Genomic DNA, 27179 nt, shown 5'->3' with positions numbered 1-27179 from the left:
CTGGAACTGCCCAGTAAATATTTCCACTGACTTTCTGGTTGTTTAATAGCTAAGGGTTCTGAGTTGCTTGGCACGTAGGCATTGCAGGACCTAAACCAATCAGTTTGAATGTGTACCCCACTTAGGAGCACCAATCACCCCTGTCCAATCTGTTCCCGCCAATGTATGCACTAATCCTGACTCAGGGTTGTTGTTCAATTTTCCCGTGCCTCATGATGATTTGTTCTGATGTATGCAAAGCCCCCCACCCTCTCCAAAAAGTGTACTTAAGCTCTGCTTGAACTCTGCTCGGGGCTCTGGGCTGCTCTCCCTTTTTGAGTGAGCACAGAGTCCCAGCGCGCTGGAATGGATCCTCAATAAATCCCCTTTTGCCAATTGCATGGAGTCAGTCTCTTGAGTGGTCTCTCCCTCCGACGTTTCGCCGGACCCCCTTTACAGTGGTGAGACATCCTGCCTCTTCCATGAGACCCACCTGCTGCCTGATGAGTTGGGTCTCCTCCCCCACCCCGTTCCCAGATGGGCCTGTGCTGGATGGTGCCCTCTTGTCCTGCAGGAAGGGTGCGTGGCCTTCTGAGTGGGAAGTGGGGAGGGAGCCTAGGGTCACCCCTTTTCTCTGACCTTTCCTGTCCTCTAGACTTCCTCTCCATTCTCACTGAGGGAGATGGTGTGGATCTTAATGGTTGGAACTTGGTGGTTGTCTCCAAGGCTGGGGTCCGAGGGCCCCACACAGCAGCAGACCTGCAAAAAGCTTTTACTTCTCACCCGAGCCGTGGTGCAGGCTGATGGGTCCTTGGGCATTGTAATCCTGGCAGATCCGTGGGGCATGGAAGAGAAAAATTTCCATTCACAGACCCCGTCCGTCTTGGAGATCTTATAGAAGGTCTCCCCGGATCCCACGGGGATGCGGACCATGTCCTTCGGCTGCCCCTCCAGGGCCTGGCTGGGGGCGTGCAGGGTGTAGCCCAGGGCGTGCTTAGAAGACTGCTTCCTGCGGAGACACTGGATTCTCAAGACATTCTGGAAGGCTTTCTTGAACTCCTGACTGGAGCACAGATAGATGATCGGGTTGATGCAGCTGTTTAGGTATCCAAGCCAAAATACTATTTTAAAAACTGTTTCGGAGGGCTTGAAATCAGGAAAGAAAGACCCTGGAAGAAAACACACAGAGTCATACATGTATGATTTGCAATTCAATAGGCCAAGTGACTAGGAAAACAAACCAATATGCATCCTTTTTATATTTTTTTGAATGTTTAGAAGATTCCTGATGCATCAGAGTTTATCACATTTGCCAGAAACCTCTTGGTCATATCCTCAATGACCATTCTTATGTGGCCCATGTGTGGCCATCAATATGACAGCAGGCTCAAAGGACAAGATGACATCAGCTCTGTCAGTGATGGAATATCACTGGGTGGTTCCTGTGAAGACTTAAATAATGAAATATTAAATACTGGTTAAGACTAGATATGCAAATATTTTTGCCTGAATTTTGAAACAAGTTGGAATCTACTTGAATAATCCATTTTAAAATCTGGTTCTTTGGGAACACCTAATAATAACTATCACAAGGGACTCTAGAGTCACAAATTTTTCAGGAGTCAATTTGAGCCTGATCTCATTGACCAACAAATCTTCCTAAGCTCCTACATAGATAAACCCGATCTGTTTTTCAATGGTGTGATGACTTAACCCTGATATTTCTCCCTCAGATTGGTCTAAACAATGGGATGTGGCACACAAAAGCCCTAACTAGCTTTACCAAGAGAGCCCTAAACGACACAGTTAAAGGGATCTCTCTACTAAACGTAGAGGTGATGATAATGAGCAAGTTATTTTACAGAAATCAGTTGACGTTAGATATTTTAACTACAGTTCAAGGGGACACGTGCCATTATAAAAACTAAATGTTGTGGATGTTTCCAATGACTCTGGTAACATTCCTAAAGCACAAAGTGGCCTCCACTCACAGATTGAAGGTATGTTGTGTCCCACCTGAAGCTTCAATGAGTTACTATCTTCTTGGTTTTCAGAGACTGGCTGAAATACTAATTGCTCTTGTGCTAATTGTTTGCAAAAAAAACCCAAAAAACAAAAAAACAAAGTAATGCTCTGCTGTCTCGTGTATTGCTGTTCTAGCATGATCCCTGCCCTAGGTATGCCTTGTCTGTCTTCCACCAACAGCCACCATGGACTATGCACTGCCCTGATGCTGGACACCTGTAAGTCCATGCCCCACCTGATAGAACAAGGACTGTAGGTCACCTTCCCTCTCCCTCAGCAGGAAGCGGCTTGGAGATATCATTGCCCATTTTTCATAGAAATGTAAGGTAGGAATTGCCTGTGGGGAAATGGAACAGTGGTCCACTTCATGCTTTGAATACAGCCCTTGCTGCTCTGTTGCTGGGACTTATTTTTAAAATGGCCATGTTTCTTTCTCTTTCTCTCCCTCTCCCACCCTGACCCACCCTCAGTTAATCTGGAGCGCGTTTGTGCATGGGGCAGGAATAACAGATTACCTCCTTCCCATCCTAAGCTGAGATATCTGTCCTTAAGAATGAATAATTCAGATTTCGGGGATGGCACCAGAAGGTCTAAAACATCTCTCAAATTAACAAGTGAATTATGATGGCATCAGGGCACACCTGGAAGGTAGCCTTTGAATCAGCTCTTTAAAAGCCTTCTGTTCCCTCTGATGGGCAGAATCAGAGCCCATGCAACAGGAGTCCCCCGTGCTTCTCCTTTGCTAGCAAAGCAATAAAACATCTTTTACTTTTTTTCTCAAAAGCAAAGCAAAACACAACAACAAGAAATTGGTTCCTTGGAGCCACTTTTTACTCTGATGCAGATGGGACATGGTTCAGAATTCCCTTCCTTCTCTATGCTGGAGTTCTGTACTTTGATGAAAACCCCCACTGTACAAAATATTGGCTTGGGAATTTACGGCCAGCGACCTTCAACCTTTCTTCCTGTTGATGCCTTTGATGCTACAGTCTGCAGGGCTGGCTGGGGGGCGGGGCCCGAGAGCTGCTGCGCCTGCGTGGTGGGCGTTCTCGGGGAGCAGCTGCTGCCGCCGCCGCCGCCTCCGGCAGCACCACCACCGCCGCGGCTCGCCGCTCCCTGCCAGGCGCGCGGCGGCTGTGCGGCACCGCGCGCGGCCTCTGCGCGCAGCCTCTAGAGGACCCCTGGTATGGTTCACGAGGGGAGCTGGGGCCCGGCCGCACCGCTCGCCGCGCGCCGCGGTGGGGGCGGGGCGGCCCGTAACGGTCGGCCGGGTCGCGTTCGGAACCGGCCCCGCGCAGCCTGGGCAGACGACGGACCTCGGGCGCGGGAGCCGCGTTATTGCCCACTCATCCTCCATCCGGCTCGGGTAAGGATCGGGATCGGAGACCCAGGCCGGGCTCTTGGGCGCGGGGTTAGCGACCTGACCACACGCACACAGCCCTCGCTTTGCCTCTGGCATCTTTTCTGAGGAGAGCTGTCCGGGGAGTAGGCAGACGTTCCAACGCCGGCTATTGCTTATCAGTGGCTTTTTCAAACATTAAATAGAAAATGGCAAAGTGTTCTTTGGAGACGGGCCATGTGTGTAGTCGGGTATTTTATAATTATGATGATGGAAGTGCTAATAGACGGTGTTGAGTAACTTGATGAGGAGCTAAGGATGAATTACTGAATTTCCAAACAGTGGCCCGCAGAATGGTGTCTGGGTGCCTAGAGTATTTGATCATGACTCTGCTTCCAAACAAGGATGACCCCACTCCAGCCTCTTATCCAGTCTGCTCTAAGTTTCTCTGTGATAAGATGCATGGACGGATGGGTTGCCTCCATGGCCCGAGACCCTTTCTAGTTCCAAACACACAGATTCTAGACAGGATGATTATGAACATCGACACCACATTTACTTTAGTAGACACTTGGATTATTGGAATCAATTCATGAGGCATTTTGGGTTTTTCTTAACGGTAGATGATCACTTAGTTGGGAATATTTTCAGGTATGGAGTTTTTGATAATGCCTGACACCTGTTACTGCTAGCGCCGGCCGGGCTGGCTGGGGGGCGGGGCCGAGGGCTGCTGCGCCTGCGTGGTGGGCGTTCTCGGGGAGCAGCTGCTGCCGCCGCCTCCGGCAGCACCACCACCGCCGCGGCTCGCCGCTCCCTGCCAGGCGCGCGGCGGCTGTGCGGCACCGCGCGCGGCCTCTGCGCGCAGCGGCTGTGCGGCACCGCGCGCGGCCTCTGCGCGCAGCCTCTAGAGGACCCCTGGTATGGCTCACGAGGGGAGCTGGGGCCCGGCCGCGCCGCTCGCCCTGCGCCGGGGTGGGGGCGGGGCGGCCCGTAACGGTCGGCCGGGTCGCGTTCGGAACCGGCCCCGCGCAGCCTGGGCAAGCGACGGACCTCGGGCGCGGGAGCCGCGTTATTGCACACTCATCCTCCATCCGGCTCGGGTAGGGATCGGAACCCGGAGACCCGGGCCGGGCTCTTGGGCGCGGGGTTAGCGACCTGACCACACGCACACCTGCAGTATCAATTGCAGAGTTTCATACTCATCCCCAAATACTTAATTTCATGAATTTTAAGGCAAAGAAATAAGACAGTAATTTTTTATTCCATTATTAAATTATTAAGTCAGCTTTTTTTTGTTTGTTTGTTTTTCCTGCACAGGGGATTGAACCCACAGGCATTTAATTGCTAAGCCATATCCCCAGCCCTTTTTATTTTTTATTTTGAGACTGGGTCTCAAAAGTTGCTGAAGCTGGCTTTGAATTTGCAGCCCTCCTCCCTCAGCCTCCTCAGTCACTGGGATTACAGGCGTGGGACACTGTGCCCAGCTTAGTGTATATTTTAACTACTCATTTTTCTAATATACCAGTAGGAAAATGAAAATGAACTCAGGTCTGTGTCTGTGCCAGAGTTACAATAAGTGTTTAGTGTTTGATGAATGAGTGAAATCCCTGTGCTAGTGGTAGAAATGATAAAGAACATTTGAAAAGAATTTTAGAGATCATCTAGTTTAACTCCATCTCACCCACCATAATTGAGGATTCTAGGCTTAGACAGGTTGGATTACTCAGCTATAGTTACACAGCTAGTCAAGATCGGAGATCAGCCTCTTAACATAGATTTCTGATCCCCAAGGTCAATCTTCTAACATAGATTTCTGAGCTCCACCAACTGTACTAAAGTTAATATAGAGATTAGCACCATATTTAATTTTTATTTTATTTCTTTGGTACCGAGTATTGAACCCAGAAGCACTCAACTGCTGAAGCACATCCCCAGTCCTATTTTGTAATTTATTTAAAGACAAGGTCTCACTGAGTTGCCTAGTGGCTCACTGTTGCTGAGGCTGGCTTTGAACTCAAGATCCTCCTGCCTCAGCCTCCTGCGCCTCTGGGATTACAGGTGTGCTCCATCATGCCTGGTTCCATGTTTAATTTTATACGAAAATGATGTCCATGGGGCTGGGGATGTGGCTCAAGTGGTAGTGCGCTCACCTGGCATGTGTGCGGCCCGGGTTCGATCCTTAGCACCTCGTACAAACAAAGATGTTGTGTCCGCTGATAACTAAAAAATAAATATTAAAATTCTCTCTCTCCCCTCTCTGTTTAAAAAAAAATGATATCCTTCACAAGTTAGTGGATAAATCTGGATAAATGTTATCTAGTACTAACCTAGTAGCTTAGTGCACCTGCCTATCTTCAATCATGCTGTCACACATATTTTCTAAAAGCAGTGCTGACACTGAAAGGTAAAACTTTTAAACAGTGATGTTAGTTGAAAAACCAAAATAAGTTACCCGCATCTTTCAAAAGTTGCTATTTATAGTTGTTTCTGTTTTATTTATTTATTTTCCCATACTTGTGCTGCACTTCTGTTGAGGTAATTTAGCATTTATAGTATCTGATTGAAAATCATATTAAGGCCTTTTCGAAGAAGCAGATGTTTTGGGAACCAAGCAATCTTTTAGGCATTTTTTCCCCCAGTGGCGGAAAATAATCTCTAACTTGAGTGTAAGGCAAGGACAGAAAACTCACCAGCTGCAGTTTGGAAAGTTTGGCTTAACAGTTCTAAAGACTTACGTAACTTTAGTTTTTCTTGAAGTTTGACAAAATTAAGTGAAATAATCCTCTCTTCATTAAACAGAAATAATATTGTGAATGATCAAAATTATACTAAATTTGTTACTGACTCAAAATTTTTAATAAGTCTTTAGATCCAAGGTCTTTAAGAAAAACACACTATACATATTTCAGTTTTTCCTTTATTCTCTCCCCAATCAAAAAGTTGTCTTTTTTTTTAAAAAAACATTTCCCATAACTTCAAAATTTCATATAATAGTTCTTTGTTCAGGTAAACAATTTATTTCCACAGTCAAGAAAAGAGATAGTATTTTCAGACAACCTAAAGCATGTTTTTAAATGTAATATATCCTAAAGAGAAGGACACATGTTTAGCTAGGAAGAAACTGGGGAAACCTGATATACAGAGACAAGAGGTTATGGAGGTTAAATGAAAGTTCTTGTCATTGATAGTGAAGAACAGCTTTTACTGCTATTGACTGTTGATAATTATTATAAAGTACCATAAAAGAAGGAAATTACTATAAGGTCAGTGTTCTTACCTTTGTCTCTGTTTCTCAAATTGCTTGAGAAGGATGCACGATTTCACTAGAGACCTCATACCCATTTGTTCCACTTTTTTGTGCCTTTTGGCAATTCTCTAGTATTCTCAAATCAGCACAGATGAATAAAGAAATAGGAGTTGGAGGGAGCAAACCAGAAAACTGTAGTGTTTTCTAGCTGTTTTGAAGGAATTTGAATATCCTGGCAACCATTGCATTGTTTCGATGTTCTAGAGTGAAACACAAATATGGCAAAGTAAGGGTAAAATCCAAGTTAGATGGGCCTGCAAAAAAGTTGGAAGACTCATTTGCAAATTATTTTTATTTGTATATGTAAAAGAGGAGTTAAAGACTTAAGAAATAATTGGTGAACATTGAGAAGTTACAGACTTGTTAAAGTTGCACATTTATATTCTGGAAATTGTTTTCAGTGATCCTAAAGTATTAGATTATTTGTAAGAACATTTTGAGCATTCTACACTAAGAGTGCCAAAAGTTTAATTTAGGCATTAGCAATGGCTACTGACTACTTTTGGAAAGTTTGCCAACATTTATGGGTAAGGATGGAGGAGAAGGTACCAATCTCTTGTCCCACTCAGTAATGGCTTTCTGACCCTTGTAAAATGTTTAGGGAGAAGGGAGAATTCACTGTTGAATTGCTTGAGCCTCATGGGTTTATGGCAATAAGGTTGAATTTTTGTACTCAAAGATGTAATTTATTAATTTTAGAGTAGAGACTGAAGGAATACCAAAGTAGAGACACAGAATGATAGGAGTGAATGAGGGCTTTGTGTGAGGAAGACAATGCAAATTCAAATAAGAAACTTTCATCTTTATTTGATATTATCCAAGAGTTGAGATTCGACAGATATGATTGAGTTTATTGAACTAAAGATTCATTTAGTAAGTTAATCATAAATATTTGTTGTGGACCTGTTAATGCCCAGTATGCTAGGTACTAGGAATTTATTCAGTAGTGAACCAAAGTGCTTTTGTTCGTGGAGTTTACATTCTAGTAGAAGGTACTGATAGATAAAATAAGCCAATATGAATAACTGAGACTCCCCTGCGGATCGGCGGCGGGCGGCAGTTTCCTTTGGCTGCTCCGCGGCTTCGCGCTAGCCCTCACGCTGGGCGCCCGCTGCCTCCTCCGCAGCCCGGCGGTCAGGCCATGGCGTGGCCGCGGCGGGCTATGGCCGGGATCCGAGCCCGCGGCGCGTTGGCGCTGCTGGCCTTGGCCTGGTACGCGCCCGGGGCCCAGAGCCGAGCGCTCGAGTGGTACTCGGCGGTGGTGGGCCTCGAGTACGTGGACCCGCAGACGAACCTGACGGTGGGGAGCGTCTGGGAGAGCGGCCGCTTCGGTGACAGCTCGCCCCAGGAGGACGCGCAGGGCCTGGTGGGCGTCCCGCTCGCGCCGGGAGGAGACCCCGAGGGCTGCGCGCCAGGCACGCGCTTCTTGGTGCCCACGCCGCCGCCGCCGCCGGGCGGCCAGGGCCCGGCGCCGTGGGTCGCCCTGGTGGCGCGGGGGGGGGGCGGGCGGGGCTACACCTTCAAGGAGAAGGTGCTGGCGGCGTCGCGGAGGAACGCCTGGGCGGTGGTGGTGTACAATGAAGAGCGCTACGGGAACCTCACAGAGTCCATGTCCCACGCTGGAACAGGAAGTATAGTGGTCATTATGGTTAGCTATCTAAAAGGAAGAGAAATTTTAGATGTGGTACAAAAAGGAATTCCAGTAAAAGTGACCATAGGGATTGGCACCCGTCATGTGCAGGAGTTCATCAGCGGTCAGTCTGTGGTGTTTGTGGCCATTGCCTTCATCACTATGATGATTATCTCCTTAGCCTGGCTAATATTTTACTATATACAACGTTTCCTGTATACTGGCTCGCAGTTTGGAAGTCAGAGCCATAGAAAGGAAACTAAGAAAGTTATTGGCCAGCTTCTACTTCATACTGTAAAGCATGGAGAAAAGGGAATTGATGTTGATGCTGAGAATTGTGCAGTGTGTATTGAAAATTTTAAAGTAAAGGACGTTATCAGAATTCTGCCATGCAAGCATATTTTTCATAGAATATGCGTTGACCCATGGCTTTTGGATCACCGAACATGTCCGATGTGTAAACTTGATGTCATCAAAGCCCTGGGATATTGGGGAGCAGAACCTGAGGATGTTCAGGAGCTGCCCACTCCTGAGTCTACCCCTGGAAGCACTTTGCCTGGGAATATGAGTGTAGCTTCACAAGAGGAGGGCAGAAACAGTGGCAGTGGCAGCAACCTGCCATCCTCATCCACTAATGAGTCTGGGCCACAGTGCCCTACCACTTTCAAAGAAGATGCAGGGGAAAACACAGCATTACTTGAAGCCGGCAGGAGCGACCCTCAGCATGGAGGACCCATCTCCTAGCGCACATCCCTCACAGACACATGGCTTGAACTAAAGAAGACATTTTATTTATTTTTTTATTTTTATTTTAGCACATAGTTTATATACTTGAAAATAATGTACATTTTACCTTTCAGATTCAGATTTTATATACAGAAGGCTAAGATATTTTACTCTTAAGGAGACTTTTTGATTCGTCTTCATATATTTATCTACAAGAATACAGTGTTTATGATAAATTGTTTTGGACTATCAGAGATGATGCCTAGGGAAGGCATGCTAATGTGGAAGAGGGGTGTTTCTAAACACTACACTAGCTACTACAGTACTGTAAACAAAGTTAATTTTACTTCTGAAGCTTTTTAGACAAAGCACACCAATTTTAGATTAGTTGAAGTGGAATTGTGTGATTAAATTCAGTAATTGATCACATGGGCTTTCTCTGAAGGAAAAACTTACAGAACTTACTTTACACTTAAAAGATGAGAAATATCTAGCTTTCTTGCACATTTTTCATTGTACATAGAGATTTCAGAACTTGAGGAAGCGATTTCCATTGCTGTCGGGAATTATGAGAAAAGCGTTAGATGACTTTAGGAATTGCATTTTCCCCTTTAATACGAACTACTTGTGACATCTTAATGGAGGGAAGTTTGTCCACCTTTCCTACAAATAAAAAGTAAAGACTTTATATTTCATATAAGCATTAAGTTATTTGCTGCTTGATTATGGAAATCAAATAGATGTACTATTATTCATTTTTATAATGATGAATATATTGTATTGGTTCTAATTGTAATTTAATCTTTACAATTAAAAGAATGATAGATGAGGAATTTTGATATTTGTTGTTGGAATAAAATAACTAGTTTTCTTGATTAGTTTTTAAGCAAGCCCTTGATTAACCTCAACTCTCCCCCCACCCCCGCCACACCCACACACAAACATACTTTTTTTAAACTTTTATTTAATGTTCTCTTTGGTCAAATGTAAAACTTTTGGAGATTGCTGTTTATAAAGTGATCAAACACAACTCTTTGTTCTTTTCTCACTTCTTGGAGGTGGAAATCAAGGACTATGTAGCAGTTATTTCTTTTAAAGTGTAGATTATATAGACCTTTGTTGCTTTTTACTTTGTTTATTGAGGAAAATATGATTTTAAAAAATAATTTATCTTATAGCTATATCTTGAATATTAGGGTTTATGAAGCTTATTTTTTCTCCAGCTATGTACTTTGTATACAAACTGAGTCTAGCTACTCAGTAGAATATTTGATGAATTGTTTTACTGAAAATAAATTGTACAGCCAGATTTTTTTTTTTTTTAAGAGAGAGAGAGAGAGAGAGAATTTTTCAATATTTATTTTTTCTTAGGTTTTGGCGGACACAACATCTTTTTTTTTTATGTGGTGCTGAGGATCGAACCCTGGCCGCACACATGCCAGGAGAGCGTGCTACCGCTTGAGCCACATCCCCAGCCCCTGTACAGCCAGATTTGATACAAGGAGTATTGAAATAGAAAATTTGTCTTGCTTTGAGCACTTGTTTTCGTAGGTAGCCTCAAAGTTAGTTTCCATAACAGCTGTTATCTTGAAATCTACCTTTTGTGTTCACTGCAAATAGGAAAATACATTCTTGATTCTGTACCAAGTAGCTGCCTTTCAAGAGACATGTAAAAAAAAAAGTGCTTTCGTAATTCTTTTGGTAGCTAATGAAGCTGTCTCAGAACACTGGGACAGACCAAGGTTAATTATTTTTGGTTAATTATAGAAGTGTAACTTCTTAATCAGCAGACATCAAAATAGCTTCCCTCAACTCTTAACCAGAATCTTTATGGAAACTTTTAAATTTAATAAAATGCTGGGGATTTGGGGACTCTAGATGAAGATTACACTAAATGAGATTTAGTTACTTTCCTCCTAAAAATTGTCGTAAAAGCCATTTGTTCACATCATGTGGAACAGTGTTTTTTTAACTTTGAAAATCATAGGAATGGTGTGAAGGAAACCAAATCCCTGACACTGAAGTACATGGTGGTTCCCTGCCTGCCTGGCCTCTTCACTCCCTGGGGTGTGATTGGCATTCTGACTTTCCCAGCAGAAAACCTCAGAGGGCCAGAGAGGTGTGAGGACATGGTCATTTGGCAGGTGATATGAAGATATTAAAACTTAAAAAGATCCTGAGAACCCAAGTTTTTTTGTTTTGTTTTTGTCTAACGTAATTAAAATCCCAGTTAAGGAAAAGGGATCTTGCTGTTGTCCATGCTGGCCTGGGCCTAAGTGATCCCCCTGCCTCAGATGCCAGAGTAGCTGGGATTTACAGGTGCACACCCCTGCCCACTTTCTTTTACTTTTAAACATGTTTAATGAAGAACCTTGTGGTGGTATTTAAGCCTCAACTCTTCTTTTTTATAAGATACTTTCTAAATATAACTATTATTATCTGTGAGCTATATATTTAAAAATAAATTTGAGGTACTGGGGATGGTAGAATGATTTGTCTATATGTGAGAGTCCCTGAGGTCAGTCCTCAGCACTGTGAAAGTGAAATAAATTTGAGATTCTTTCCTTTTTCAAATAAACAGTGTATGAGATCTTGATCCTCATTTGCAGCATTCATGTTTAAAAAAAAATGAATAACTGAGCAGTGATAAGTACCATAAAGGAGAGCAAACAGGTTAACAGTCTGTCAGTTATGATCCAATCAAAAGACAACATCCACAGAATATTTTCAATAGGGAAAGTTTAATAGAATTACTATTTCATAGGAATTGGAGTAAAGAAAACTCTAAAGAATATAGGAGTAGTTAGTAGGAACAGTCAGTGTTGGTACAGCTATGATAATGCCATAGTAGGCACTTCCCTCAAAGCTAGGATCCTGGCCTTGTTGGGGAAAGTGTGGCCATATTTCACTGAATGGAAGAGAAGTCATTTGTGTTGGACTGGTGGAACTTACTGGAAATCTGACATTTAGAACTCTGAGCAAGGATTGATAAACTACAGCCCAAATGCCAGTCATGTGTTTTATGAATTTAATCGGAACATAGCCGTGATCAGTCTATTTATATGTTGCCTATAGCTGCTTGTTTTGTTACACAGAGAAAATCTTGGGATTACAGGCTTGGGCCCCCTCACCTGGCCACTGTTAACTTTCAGTGTTAATGTAGTAAACATATAGCTTAGAGTTTTGCAGTTGATTTGTAATCAGTGCATCTTAGTATAGTGTCTACTACAGATACTGATAAAATTTGTTTCCTTTTAATTTATCTTATTTATTTTATTGTTATACAGATAGCAGAAATGGTCTATTTTTCTTATTTAATGGAAATGCTAATGATATAATGCAGTATTTGGTGTCAGGTAGATATCAAAAAATTTAATTGCAGTTTGGCACTTACTTGCAATTTTTTGTTGTTGCCATTATCAGGAATAGAATTTTGATTTGAAGGTATCATGGAAGGACTGGTCAGGACAGGTTTGGGATTCATATATATGAGTGTGCCAGAGAACCTTAACTAATTGACCTTTTCTGGTTTTCTTTAGAATGGCCAAAGTTTTCTGGTCTTGGATGAACAAAGATTTGCAAAAGAAATTCTTCCAAAATACTTCAAGCACAATAACATGGCAAGCTTTGTAAGGCAACTAAATATGTGTAAGTATGGACAGCAGTTTATTTGTTCTGCTAACCAATTACTGATTAAACCATTTTTTTCTCATTAAGCTGATAAAGGAAAATTCCACACAAGCAGTGTGACTTTTTGACTGTTGTCTAATTCCAGTCTGAGTAAATTTTCAATCTTTTTCAGATGGTTTCCGTTAAGTAGTACATACTGACTCTGGAATAGTAAAGCAGGAAAGAGATGGTCCTGTTGAATTTCAGCATCCTTACTTCAAACAAGGCCAGGATGACTTGTTGGAGAACATTAAAAGGAAGGTGAGTTGTTGTTAACATTATTTAGCTAAGATTTTGACATGTATGATTGACCAATGAGCAGTTTTAGCTATTGTAATGCAGAATGTACAGAAAATACACAGGTGTTCTTTGTTAGAATGAATCAGACCAATAAAACTTTAATTAAATTTTCTATCCTCCACCTTTCCCTGTGTTCATCTGTAGTGAGAGCTCATTCTTCATTTTCTTGATGAAAGGAAAATGCTTACAACATTCTGATTGAGGATGAAGAGTCATTATTATAATAGGAAGGTTCATTCCTGTGTTGATTGAAAAAAAGTCCTCACTGTAGGACTTTTTTTGTTGTTTACTGATATATATCCATTGTACAGAATAAGTCCTTTGTACATGATAGGCATTAATTGTTACATTTTTGAATGAATATCTTTTGCTGAAATAAGATATTTTTACTAAATCCATAAAAGGGCTGTAAACCATGAAAGAAAATGACCTGCCATGTAGCCATTACTGTATAAATTTAATTAAAAGTGGAATGTGGTAATAAAAAGGCTTGAGAAATTTACAGGGAATTTGGCAGAAGAAAAAGAAAAAAACCCTAAGATGTTACTGCTCACGGAAACTTAAGAAATTTTTTTTTTTTTTTTTTTTTCTGATTATTTCTTGCTTTCTCTCTGGATGAGCTGTGAAGTGTATTCTTTTCCTAGAATTCCACCCTGGGCTTTTAGAACAAAATCTCCCTTTGAGTAGATCACAAAAAATTCTTATAATAGGGAAGCTTTGAATTATAATCATGGGTGTGCCGTGTATTTTTGATTTTCTAAATTTGCTTTTTGGAAGGTTTCGTCTTCAAAACCAGAAGAAAATAAAATTCGCCAGGAAGATTTAACAAAAATTGTAAGTAGTGCTCAGAAGGTTCAAGTAAAACAGGAAACAATTGAGTCCGGACTTTCAGAATTAAAAAGGTAAGCCATTCTTCCAAATATAATACTAATGTGTTGGGTGTTGGAGTTGTCTGGTGCATTGGTTCTTATTACTTTTGATTTGTAGTCATAGACTTAACTTTAATAATATGTTTTAATTGTGATGGTCAGGATCACGTATGAACCTAAGAACATCAAAACAATTTGATAAACAAATATTACTGAAGAAACAATAAGTCTTTAGTGTAGGAAATACATTTCTACTTAGGTGTTCACAAACAAAAGAGGGCACATACAAAAAATCTTATATATTACTCATCCTTTTTTTTTTTTTTTCCCTTCTCCTCCTTTAAAATTCTTCCATGAGTTCTATTAGGAAAAAACAGGACACAAAAAGTTGGGAATAAAAGAACCCAAGAGATTTGCCCTACTTGATATTTGTTCTGCATAGGTGTGGGAGAATGTTATTTAAACCTTTTTCTTCAAAAAGATGCTTTGTTTTGTTTTATGACATTACTTGGTAGGTTTTCCTAACTTACCAAAGTAATAAGTTTATATATATATATAATAGAGAGGGGGGGGAGAGGGGAGAGAGAGAGAGAGAGAGGTATTTTACTACTCTTAGGAAGCAGCTGAGATTTTTCCCTTTAATAGTTTCCAAGGGCTTGAGAGTAGTTCCTTGATGTATTCTTCACCCATTTCAGATATGGACTGATTTGCATATTCCTAACTATATTTTAAAGTAACCTTGGGCTTTGGTTCTTTTTTTGAATAAATATAAATTTCTCCATTTTGCATATTTTATTTAATCACTGAGGATGTGTCTGTTGGCTATACTTGGACCTAATTCTTTGAATCTCAGTTTAGCTCCCCAGATCATCCTTTAAGTGTTAGAGGCAATGATCTCCTCCTTTAGTAGGCAGATAATAGCATCTTTAAAGGTGCTTCTGAAAAAATATAGCAGTTATTCAGTAAGTAAGTATTAAAGAAAATCTTCTTTTCATATGCCTCTGTATTTAAATCCACATTTCTTTTTGTAATAATTCAGACTGAGAAAAATAGCTTTTGTGGAGATTAACAAAAGTTGAAAATTATTTAATTGGTAGATTATCTTTTATATCTTCTCACCATTTTCACTCTGCTAATGACAGTGCAGTTTCAATTAAGAAACAGCAAAGGAAAAAAATCTTAGTATTGGGCAAGTTATTGGTTTGACATTGTTGAATATTCCATCTTTTAAAAAAATAAAACAGTGGCTTGCATATGCTTGTTTGAGACAGTTATCAAGGTAGTTTGAGAGTCTCACTTTAGTTTGGCTTTAACAGTTATAGAATTATCTGTGTGACACTGGGCAGGTTCCCACAAATTCTCTGTACCTCAATGTCCTAATCTTTCAAGACAATTCTTCCTTACTTGGCTGATTTTAGAGAAATTTAAATGCTTAATTGAAACGTTTAGCATAGTGCCTGAAGCACAGCAATTGTTCAGTAAATGTCACTTTTTTTTCCTAAGGTGATTCACAAAGTCTAACCTCACTTAAGTGATGAACATTAAAAAAAGCAGTGAACCACATTATCAAAAGGAGTAAATTGCTTGCTACTATATGGATATAGAAGTGTTTTAAGTGTTTTTTTTTTTGTGTTTTTTTTTTGTTTTTTTTTGTATATTTTGCCATGAATAGCAGATACTACATTTAAGAAGGAATGATTCTGGAGTTGTGTTGAGATAGTTGTCATTCCTGTATTATTGAACCAGCTTTCTGGTCTCATAAAAATACATATCATAGTGAAAACAAACATAGTTAAGTTCTCTAGGTTTGTGTTTTTTAATTCTCTAGTATTCTTAATTAAGATACTGGGGTTTGGTTTTCTGACTAAATCTTATTTATTTATTTATTTTTTAATTATAATAGTGAGAATGAGTCCCTTTGGAAGGAGGTGTCTGAATTAAGAGCAAAGCATGCACAGCAGCAACAAGTTATTCGAAAGGTAAGAAGCTCTTTTCCTTGTGACTATCATTTGCATTTGTTTAATGAATTATGTGTGTAACACAAAAAAACCTGTGTTGAGTAGTTAGTAATTGATCTTAGTTTTTTATGTGTTAAATACACAAAAGTAAAATTTTGAAGACAAACAAATTAAGCCAAGTGTTATATATCCTTTTTAACAACAGCAGAAACATTTCTCATAGCTAATGCTGATTGTTCTATACTCTCATATAATATCTCAGTAGCTTTTACCTGGCATAACAATTTTGAGATACTTTATTCTTGGGAGCTTAATTAATACACTAGCCAATTTCTTAGCACTTTTTATTATTATTATTATTATTATTATTATTATTATTATTATTATTATAAAACAGTCTTACTGTGTTTTGTGGGAGATTTCCCCTTACTTTTTACTATAATAGGCATAGTTAATTTTTAAATAATTTGACCCAATTAGGAATTCAAAAGGATTTTTCAGTGGATGCCATTATTAGTTTCTGCATAAAGTCATAATATAATGATTACCATAATAAAATAAAATCATTAATGCTGTAAAATGAATCTTGGATTTTATATTGAACCTAAAATGTGTTCTTCTGATTTAATGTTTGCATATCAACTTTCATAATAAAAGATGAAATATAGAAATAATTAAGGTAGCTATTTTTTACTTATGAGTAAATGGACTCTAAGCTGCAGGTTTTTTAATGGGAAGATGGGGGAGAGCTTCAGCTTGTTCCTACTTGGAAGGCCCTTGAACTAAAAATAGGTCTGTGACTGACAGGATCTGGGTCTAGTGGAGCAAACTTAGAGCAGAAATAAATAGTAATTGCAGCCTTTGGCCTGTAGTCAAAATAGATTCTTTTTTTTTTTTTTTTTTTTTTTTAATCAGTGTGCAAATTAAGGTTGAGTATAGGAGAATTCAAATCTAAGTGTTTAGTTTAAATATGTGTTTTAAACATTTATATCGGGGTCTCTAATGCATACCCCTGTTAAGAATATCTGATTTAAAAGAAGACATGTATTTTAATATGTACTTAAATATTTTTCAGAAAACACAATTTTGATTAAATGTTAACTAAAAATACACCTTCATCTGTAGGGTTTTTTTTTTTTTAAACAAGAATTATTAGTATAATAGTTACATTGCATTTCAGTTTTTCATGAACACTAATATTTTTTCATCAAATTTATATTTACATATATGTGTATTGGTGAGTGGATTTGCATAATTCATGATGACAAACACTGATTTTTAATGTGCCCCTGGAATTGGCTCCTAAGTTTGCTATTTAATGTTGGCTTTTGATTAACTTAGTATATATAAGTATATACTAAGTATATAAGTATATTGAGGTACCAGTTATAGGAGTTGTCAAGTACAGAAGTTAAATGATAAAAATGTTAAATGTTGCTGGGCAAAGTGGTGGATGCCTGTAATTCAGCTACTCAGGAGGTTGAGGCAAAAAAGTTTGCAGCCAACCTGGGCAACTTAGGGAGACCTGTCTCAAAATTGAAAATAAAGGGCTGAGAACATAACTCAATCCATAGTACTGTTTTTTTGTTTTTTGTTTTTTAAAGTCTGGTGCCTATCTGCTTCAGAGAAAAAGCACTATACAACATGATGCCAGTGTCAAGAGAACTGAGGAACTGAGATGTAGAAAGAATTTTGGGCAGTGATTTTTATTTATTTATTTATTGATAGCAGAGATTGAACCCAAGAGGTGCTCAACCACTGAGCCATATCACCAGCCCTTCTTATTTTTAATTTTGAGACAGGTCGCTTTAAGTTGCTGAGACTAGCTTTGAACTTGGGATCCTTCTGCCTCAGCCTCCTGAGACACTAGGTTATAGGCATGCCACCACCATGCCTGGCTAGTGATTTGTTTTTTCTGAAATTCAGTCACTGATGTTTTTAGAAACCTGTGATAATATTTATTTTATGAATTCAAAAAATTGAAGTTGAATTGTTCCATAGATATCTTTAACCTTCAATGTTGCATTTTCACTGGCTGTTAGCATTTTTTTTTAAATAAACAAATTAGTGTCTTTGTCATAGACTCTAATGCTGACTTAACTCTTCACTTAAAATGTTTTAATATTTGTTCATTGAAAAGTTGATATTGATTGTAAAGCATACTACTTTGTAGCCATTTTTTTGGAGGGTGATGTGCAGTTTTAAAGCTATAGCTTAGGTATTTTTAATTTATAATATTCTATTTTAATTATGTACTTATTTCATAAAGCTTGTAAGTGAGTCTTCTGCAGAATTAAATAGTTTTTCAAACATTTTTGGCCTTTATTCCTAGCTTCTCTTTGATACACTGCTTTTTATAGTTGAGTTTATGATCCTTAATTTTTTACCACCTTTAGGTAGAAAGTTGATAATGTAATTTCAAGGCATACCCTGAGTCACTCTTTCTCATGCAGCAGTATCACTTGGAAAGCTTACTAAACACAAGTATTACTGGGCTCTTTCCTCAGAATTTCAGATTCATCAGTTCTGTAATGGGGCTGATCATTTACATGTCTAACCTGTTCCCATGCCAATGCTGCTGGGCTGTGGATCACACTTTAAGAAACAGTGCTAAAAAATTTGAAAGCTTCTTCATGTTTTGATGTGTTTTAAGTTTTTCCTATAAATTTAATCACATGTCAAAGATTAAATCAGCATATCTTTATTGTGAGCAGGGAGGTTTCACAGATGGGTCTCAACAATAATCTTCATAGAACCAGCTTTTTCTGACTTCATAATTTTATGATCTGTTCTGAGAACTGGCAATTCCTTTTGCCTCTAATTATATTACGTAGTATGAGGAAAATGTTTCCTGTCAAACACCAGTTTTCTATTTTATATAATGTGATCTTGAAATCATTTTAAGTAAAAGATAGGAACTAAAAAAAAAAAAAAATCTGCCTGAAAGCTGGTGTGTTTTATTTTTTTCCCTTTTTCTATTAGTGGATTATACATAACAGTGGATTTATTATAATGTATTCATATGTGCATAAAACAGTATAATTTAATGAATTTCATTTTCTACTGTCTCCCTCCCCCTTCCCCTTCTTCTAGTCTACTGGTCTCCCTTTTATTTTTTAAAATTTGTTCTAATTAGTTATGCATGACAGTAGAATGCATTTTGACACATTGTACACAAAAGGAGCACAACTTCTCATTCCTCTGACTACATGGTGCAGTCACACCATTAGTGTGATTATACATGTACACAGGGTAATAATGTCTGTCTCATTCTACCCTCCTTCCCATCCTCACTGCCCCACCTCTCCCTTCATTCCCCTCTGCCCCACCTCTCCCCTCATTCCCCTCTGCACAATCCAACATTCCTTAATTATTTCTTACCTGTCTGTGCCCACTATGGATCAGCATCTGCTTATCGGAGAAAACATTTATTCTTTGGTTTTTTGGGGATTGGCTTATTTTACTTAGCATGATGTTCTCTAGTTCCATCCATTTGCCTGGTTCCATAGTTTAGCTATTGTGAATTGAGCTGCTGTAAAATTTGATGTGGTTGTGTCAATATAGTATGCTGATTTTAAGTCCTTTGGGTATAGACTGAAGAGTGGGATAGCTGGGTCAAGTGGTGGTTCCATTCCAGGTTTTCTGAGGAATCTCCATAATCCTTCCCACACTGATTGCACCAGTTTACTTTGCCACCAGCACTTTTTCTTGCCAATGCTTTATTATTGCTTATATTCTTGATAATTACCATTCTGACTAGTATTAGAGTGGTTTTGATTTGCGTTTCTCTAATTGCCAGAGATGTGGAACAGTTTTTCCTATATTTGTTGATTGGGATTGTATTTCTTCTTTGAAGTGTCTGTTCAGTTCCTTGGCCCATTTATTGATTGGGTTGTTTTGTTGGTGTTAAGTTTTTAATATATTCTGGATATTAATGCCGTATCTGAGGTGTACATGGTAAAGATTTTCTTCTATTCTGTAGGCTGTCTCTTCACATTCTTGGTTGCTTCCTTTGTTGTGAAGAAGCTTTGTAGTTTGAATCCATCCCATTTATCGATTCTTGATTTTATTTCTTGCCTTTTAGAAGTCTTGTTAAGGAAGTCAGTTCCTAAGCTAACATGGTGAAGATTTGGGTCTACTTTTTTTCTTTTAGGCACAAGGTCTCTTTTCTAATGCTTAAGTCTTTGACCCACTTTGAGTTTTATGCAGGGTGAGAGATAGGGGTTTAAATTCATGTTGTTGCATGTGAATTTCCAGTTTTCCCAGCACCATTTGTTGAAGAGGCTCTCTTTTCTCCAATGAATATTTTTGACTCCTTTGTCTAGTAGGAGATATCTATTTATGTGGGTTTGTCTTTGTGTCTTTTTTTCTCTACCATTGGTCTATGCATCTGTTTTGGTGCTAGTACCCTGCCGTTTTTGTTACTATAGCTACTGGAAATATTTTCTTGACTTTTTTCTTATGTGCCAGGTGCTGCACACTGTGTGTGTGTGTGTGTGTGTGTGTGTGTATACCTATATACCTATCACTTAAATACTTAAATATATATTATATTATATAATATATGTAACTATATATTTAACCTTAATACAACCACTATTCCTATTCTGTTTCTCACTCCTAGAGAAACAAAAAGTTAGAGAATTCCTTTGCTGAGCATTACACAAAGACATTTTCTTCAGCACTTCCTGCTAGACTATACTTTGTATATGGAACATACAGAACGTAGAACTTTTTCTTTTTCTCCTTCTCCTCCCTCTCCCACTTGCTTTTCCATTTATTTTTTACTTTTTGGAGATGGGGTCACACGGCATTACATGTTGCCCTGGGTGGGCTCTAACACCTGGACTCAAGTTATCCTCTACCTCAGCCTCCTGTGTAGGTGGAACTGCAAGTGCCAGGCTGGTATGTAGAACTTCCAGCATTCTTGATAAATTGTCCTTTTAATTGAGTTGCCCTAACCTGCTCCAACATTATTTCTAGCCTTTATTATTTAGTGTCTGGGATGGAGATATATATATTTCTATATTACCAATTAGTAACTATATTTACACACATGGTATTTGTTACTCATCTGGGAAAGATGTCGATTCTTCTAACTCCACCAATGCAAATTTCCAGGATGATTTCACCCCATTGCACCATTCAACAAGAATTATAGGGTAAGAATGAAGCCCGAACATGCCACTTCAGAATGCACCCTCTATATTTTATTATATATATATAATAAAATATATGATGTGTGTGTATAAAATATATAAAATTTTACCATTTATTGATGGATTTATATGTTGGTCATGAAATGCGTATATTGACAGCATCTTTATCTATTGACAAATTAAATATTTTCCTTGCTATAATTCTTCTTGGAGTGCTAAACACTTATCGAGGGAGGTGGGATAGAGGGAAGTTAAATTTAAAACGTTCCTTTATTTTTTAATAATTTTATGTTGCTGGTAGTAGTATATGATAATTCATGCATTTTCTCTATTAGTTTTAAAATAATATTGTAACAAAAATTTTACTTATCTACTCAACTTTCTAAAGATATGGATAATATATACGGTTGCATATGGGATCCACTTTAAAAAACTAATAATTGGGATAGCTTATGTTTATTACTTTTTAAAAAAATAAATAACAGAATAAGTAGAGTTATTGCAAATTTTTGAATATTTTGGTAAATTTTTATCTTCTGCTTTCTCACTTCGATTGCTTTGTTTCATTTTAATTTTACATGATTACCAAATATAACAATGGACTAATAACTTTTTTAATGATAGCAATTTAACAAACTTCAGAATTACTTCCCTGTTTCTATGACTAACAAGTTCTCTGTCTACGATAATTTTGTCTGGCTCATTCTTCAGTTTCCAAACTGAAACAATTTCGGTTTGGAAGTTAATTGTGGGAATGAAGATAGGATTGATGTTGGTCTTTCTGAGAATCAATGATCTGTGATTACAAGACCCCCCCCCCAAAAAAAAAAAAAAGCAGTTGGGGGAGATAAGTGTGTGTATAGAGAAAGTGTTTACTATGTTAATTAACATTAAGGGAAGTTTTTATGAGGTAGGTGCTTAATCTTGTGATAGAGACTGGGTGTATTCAAGCATGATCTTGTCTCCACAAACTGGAAATTTCACCTCCTTGATTCTTTTTTTTTTTTTTTTTTGATACTGGGGATTGAAACCAGGGGCACTCAACCACTGAGCCACATTTCCAGCCCCATTTTGTATTTTATTTACAGACAGGGTCTCAATGAGTTGCTTAGGGCCTTGCTTTTGCTGAGACTGGCTTTGAACTCACGATCCTCCTGCCTCAGCCTCCCCAGCCACTGGGATTACTGGCATGTACCACCTCGCCAGGCTCACTTCCCTGCTTTTTAAAACCCACCCTTTGATAATTTGAATCAACTAGACCACTGCTGGTAATAGTTCTTCAGTGACATTCTTTCACTTTGAAATTTGTCTACACAGTACTTCTGTCTCCTTCCTGGAGCTGCTGAAGTTTAGAGGATAAAAGCCAGCCTTTCTTTTCTTTTTTAAAATATCTTTTTAGTTGTAGGTGGACACATACTTTTATTTATTTATTTTTATGTGGTGCTGAGGGCCGAACCCAGTGCCTCACATATGCTAGGCAAGCACTTTAACACTGAGCCATGACTCCAGCCCCAAAGCAGCCTTTCTTTTTCTTTAGTTTACATCTTTAAGAACTCAGGTGTGATAGGTTTGCCTGTAATTTCAGGGACATAAGAGGCTGAGGCAGGAGGATCTTAAATTTGAGGCTAGCCCCAGCAATTTATCAAGCCTGGCTCAAAATTTAAAAATAAAAAGAACTGAGGATGTAGTTCAATTGTAAAGTGCCTATGGGTTCAATGTCCAGTACCAAAAAAATAAAAATACACGATGCAGCAGCAGCACACACCTGTAATCCCAGGGACTTGGGAGGTTGAGGCAGGAGAATTGCCAGTTGGAGGCCAGACTCAGCAATTTATCAAGGTTCTAAGGTACTTATCAATACACTGTCTCAAAATAAAAAATAGAAAGAGCTGGGGATGTAACCCAGTGGTAAAGCACCCTGGGTTTAATCCTAGTACCAAAATAAAATTAGAATAAAAAGTCTATCAATTGCTCTGAGTAAACAAAAGGGATGTTTTAGACCAGTAGTTGTGTAAACCTTTTTCTTCTTTTTTTTTTTATATATATATAGATAGCAGTAGGAAAAAGTGAAGGCTTTTTGCTTGTAAAAACATTTACTATCTCCTAGCAATCTGCAGTGATGCTATGCAAGTCTGACAATAGATGAATGTTTTCCAAAGTCATAAAACTTTACAGTAATACAGGAAAGTTACTTAACTGTTAACCTCAGGAGTTGATGTTCTGATTCTCAAGTTTGAGAAGATCTTGATTATGAGCTAACTTCATAGTATCATCCATTGTTAACAGCAGTAGAGACTGAGAGTCAAGCTGTTTTGTCCAAACTCTGTATTTTTCATACAGGAAAACTGAGATGCTGAGAGATTAAATGGCTTTCCAAAGTCATGCAGTTATCTTAGTTATAGAACAGGGACTAAAATATTCCATCCTTGTCAGTTAAAATCCACTATGCTTTTTCCACTATGGCATGTTCTCTAACCTGATAGGCTGAGGGCTGAAGCTAAATCAGATAGTGGGCTGGAAGAGTAACTCATTGGTAGAGTGCTTACCTGGTGAGCGTGGCCCTAGGTTGGATCCCTAGCACCAAAACATTAATTAATTAATCAGTTAAATAAAGTATGTGGGAAGCTGTGCAAATACTATGCCATTGAAAACAAAGCAAAATAAAAAGTCCCCAAGAATCATAGGATGTTTGAAAAGTAAGTTGTATTTTTAAGGCATATATAATGGGGTCTGATAACGTATAGTCAGTACAAATGTATTATTCTAATGAAGTTACCTACTTTTCAACTGGAATGTGGGCATAGTTAAGGTGAGACTGCTACAGTTGGTGGGTGTATGTGATCACACAGTGTGTAAATAGAGTTTGGATTAGGCCAGGGAGGAACACTCAGGCCTATAGGACCCAGGAATCAAGAGGACAGGTAGTAGATAAACTGAGGAACAAATGGTGATTTTAAAAAGGGGCACGAGACAAGACAAAATGGCCTTGCTACAGGACAGTAGTTCCCACACAGTAGTTCTGTGGACATTCCAGTGTTTGATCCGAAATGAAAACGGCTGCGGCTTTGCCAACCTCAGTGTCTTTTGTAAAATCATTTTCAGTTTTCCTGAATTAACTTTTTAATATTTAGTAGGTGTTCCTTTTCGTGTGTAAAAATGCTGTCTTAAACTGTATAAAGAAAAAAACATTTTGGTTGGGAATTGGAATTAAGATTTAGGTCTTCAATTCAGGTTTCTTACACAGGGTTACAATTTGTTGTATCATAGGTGAGGTCTGGATACAAGACAGAAATAGCATAGTCTACACAGTGGCATTTAAAAAGGGCACTCCCCCCTCGGGATTGAACCTAGGGGTACTTGGCCACTGAGCCACATCCCACATCCCCAGCCCTTTTTGTGTATTTTATTTAGAGACAGGGTCTCACTGAGTTGCTCAGGGCCTTGCTACGTTGCTGACACTGGCTTTGAACTTTCAATCCTGCTGCCTCAGCCTCCTAAACTGCTGGGATTACAGGTGTGCGCCACTGAGCGCCACAGCATTTTTTTTCTTAAAACAAATCAGAACATGGGTATTACCCTCATAATGATGATCTGTTTTTCTCTGAAGTCTTATTTTTTTTCTTGTTCTATATATTGCTGTAAATACTCAAATTGAAATAAAAAGTCTTTGCCCTAAAATAAATAAAAAATAAAGAAGGGCCATACACACTAAGCTCCAGCTGATAGAATGCAAGAATGTGAGCTCAATGTTGTCAGACATTTTTATTTTTCAAAAATTTGATAGGTGGATTCTTCTTTAGCTGTATGTGTTCTAAATTAAATCAGTCTGTAAGCAGGCCTAGAGAATAAAAATATAAGACAAATTTGTTTTCCTCTATTTTATTTGGCAAAGCTAACTACAAATCGACCACCTCTTTGCAAACTCTAAGGAAATAGTTGGTATGTTGACTGTTGTGGACTGTTCCCACCTCCAAGGCTTCACATAGGGTACCACATATTGTTTAAAGATTTTAGTCCAGAAACGGTTGCCCTCTTTTCACAAAGCAGTAGATTATTTGAATGTTATATTTAGAGGTAGCAAATTCACATTAGTATGTAAGAACAAAATATCTGAGTTTCCTTTAATTCCCTAAAGAATATAGCAGGAATTGAATAGAGATAATTTTATGGTTAGCTTCTAGTGAAGATTAATGTTTTTAATGTAATAAACGTATATGAGAAGATTTTCTGGGAAGAAAAAATGCCAATGTATTATTCCAGGCAAACATTATAATAATAGAGGCAGAATGCTCAGCCTCCTTGAAGCTTTGCTCTGTCTGTTCACAAAATCAGATAGGCTGAGAACAAGCTGCAAGGCATGCACCAGAGTTATAATTAACATGAACTGGAGAAAGAGTCAGTGGCTCTGCTTCATGTTGAATTCCATTTGATCTTAATTGAAAGGAGGCTCAGAGTTACAGGAAACAGATCCTTGCATTGAAAAGGCCATGGTAATGTGTTTAGAATTTCCCAAGAAACAGAAAGGGATCTTGAGAGTACAGACATTTGAAGGGGAAGCTAAGCTCTTCACACCTCCCAGAAGCAAAATGCTCTGCCCTGCTTTGAAGGCCTTGGCTCTGTGGTTGATTTTCTCCTCCTCTAATTTTATTTTGAAGTGAGTTGTTCTCTACAGCACTATGTCAATTTGTTTTCTATTAATTTTCTTCTAGTGCTTAGTTACCTGTCACAGCCTACCCATTTCTTTGAACTTATTTTTTTAATAGTTAAACTGTTTTAAATAAAGTATTGAAGTAGGAACAGGTGGAATGAAGCAATGAAAAGTAAAAGTCGACTCATGGAATCTTTACTTTTAGCTTCCCAAGCACTGCTTTCAAAGAATACAAAATTTGAAGGGAGCAAGGGAAAAAACCAAAGCAAACCAAAACAAAACAAAAAAATCAAAACAAAATAAAAAAAACAAAACAAAACAGAAACCATAGCACCATAAACACATAAGTGTGAGCACATTCTCTTGAGAGAGACAGGTAATACCTGTTGCTGAAAGCTCAGTAGTTGTCCCCATGCCAATCCAATGAGGAGGATACGGTTTTGAGAAAAAGGAGAAAGAAGGTTTATTGCTTTGCTAGCAAGGGAGAAACACAGGGGACTCCTGTCCCAAGGGCTGTGATTCTGCCCATCCTTAGGAACAGAGGGTTTTTAAAGAGGTGACTCAGAGAAAATGAGATTAGGATGGAAAGATCAGGAAGGAGAATATCAGAGAAAAGAAGATCAGAAAGAAGTTCAGAGAAAAGAAGATCAGGGAGGAGAAGGTTGGGAAAAAGAAAAAAAAACCATGTAAGTTGCAGAGTATCAAGTGAACCCTGTTACATACCCATGGAAGTGGATTTTTTCCTGTGGCTTTGAATGCTGACTAGTATTTTGCTAGATTAATAAGGGAAGGAAAGTCATCGTGTGCAGAAGGGACAACTTGTGCAGGGGAATATAATTATATGGTGTGTCTGGGGAACAGCAAGCAGTTTTGAGCCATGCATAGAGAATATTGTAGAAAGCAGAGGGGAAGAGAGGAGGCCTGCTGTCCAGAGACAGGCTGTGGAGGTCATTTGATTTACATGAAGAGGTCATTAGGTAGATTGTATTTTAGAAAAAGATGTGGCCACAAAGGATGGATGGGTAGAAAGAGGTAGGACACAGGGAGTGGAGGGTGGGGCATGTAGCTGGGTGTTATGATTATAGTGCAAGTCAGATCTGATCATGGTGTAACTGGGGTTGGGAAGCAGTGATTAGAAAGCTAGAAGCAGACAGCAAGAAACAGAGAAGTTTCAGCATGAAGGTAGACCCAGGAATTAAGGTGGTATACACCAGACTTCTCCATTTCAGTGCCTTTTCCTTTTGTATTTCATGTGTAATCTGTGCAATGATACTCTGTTATGTCTGTATTGCTCCCTAATGACCTGTGGCTTAGTGATGTATTTAATATATATCAGTCATCCTTGACTGGCCACCCAATGTTTTAAACGTTAAGAAATTGCTCACAAATATTAGTATACTCAGGTTCTTGTTAACAAAATTGGAAAATGAGATAACATTGCTTTCCGGGGTTACAATAACTGCTAGGAATTGATCAGAGACAGTCCCCTCAAAACAGTTGTGGGGAGACTATGATTTTCAGTTTGCCTCTGTTTTCCTGTGGTTGAATGATGCCCTGATTCACTTACTTG

General features: G+C 38.8%; 2 pseudogenes across 1 annotated transcript in view; both read left to right on the top strand.

Moving 5' to 3' along the window:
* Positions 1–7471: 7471 nt before the first annotated feature.
* LOC144250105 (E3 ubiquitin-protein ligase RNF149 pseudogene) lies at positions 7472–9054 on the top strand (annotated as a pseudogene).
* Positions 9055–12455: 3401 nt separating this feature from the next.
* LOC144250068 (chromaffin granule amine transporter-like) overlaps positions 12456–27179 on the top strand; it is a 100720-nt pseudogene continuing 85996 nt past the window's right edge. The window contains exons 1-4 of the transcript XR_013342399.1: positions 12456–12477; positions 12824–12936; positions 13753–13877; positions 15748–15823. The product of XR_013342399.1 is annotated as a chromaffin granule amine transporter-like (transcript). The remainder of the gene's footprint in view (positions 12478–12823; positions 12937–13752; positions 13878–15747; positions 15824–27179) is intronic.

Source organism: Urocitellus parryii, chromosome 14 (assembly GCF_045843805.1).
Source record: "Urocitellus parryii isolate mUroPar1 chromosome 14, mUroPar1.hap1, whole genome shotgun sequence".
NCBI classification, from domain to species: Eukaryota; Metazoa; Chordata; class Mammalia; order Rodentia; family Sciuridae; genus Urocitellus; species Urocitellus parryii.
The sequence above is the reverse complement of the archived record's forward strand: the minus strand, read 5'-3'. Positions and strand labels throughout refer to the sequence as shown.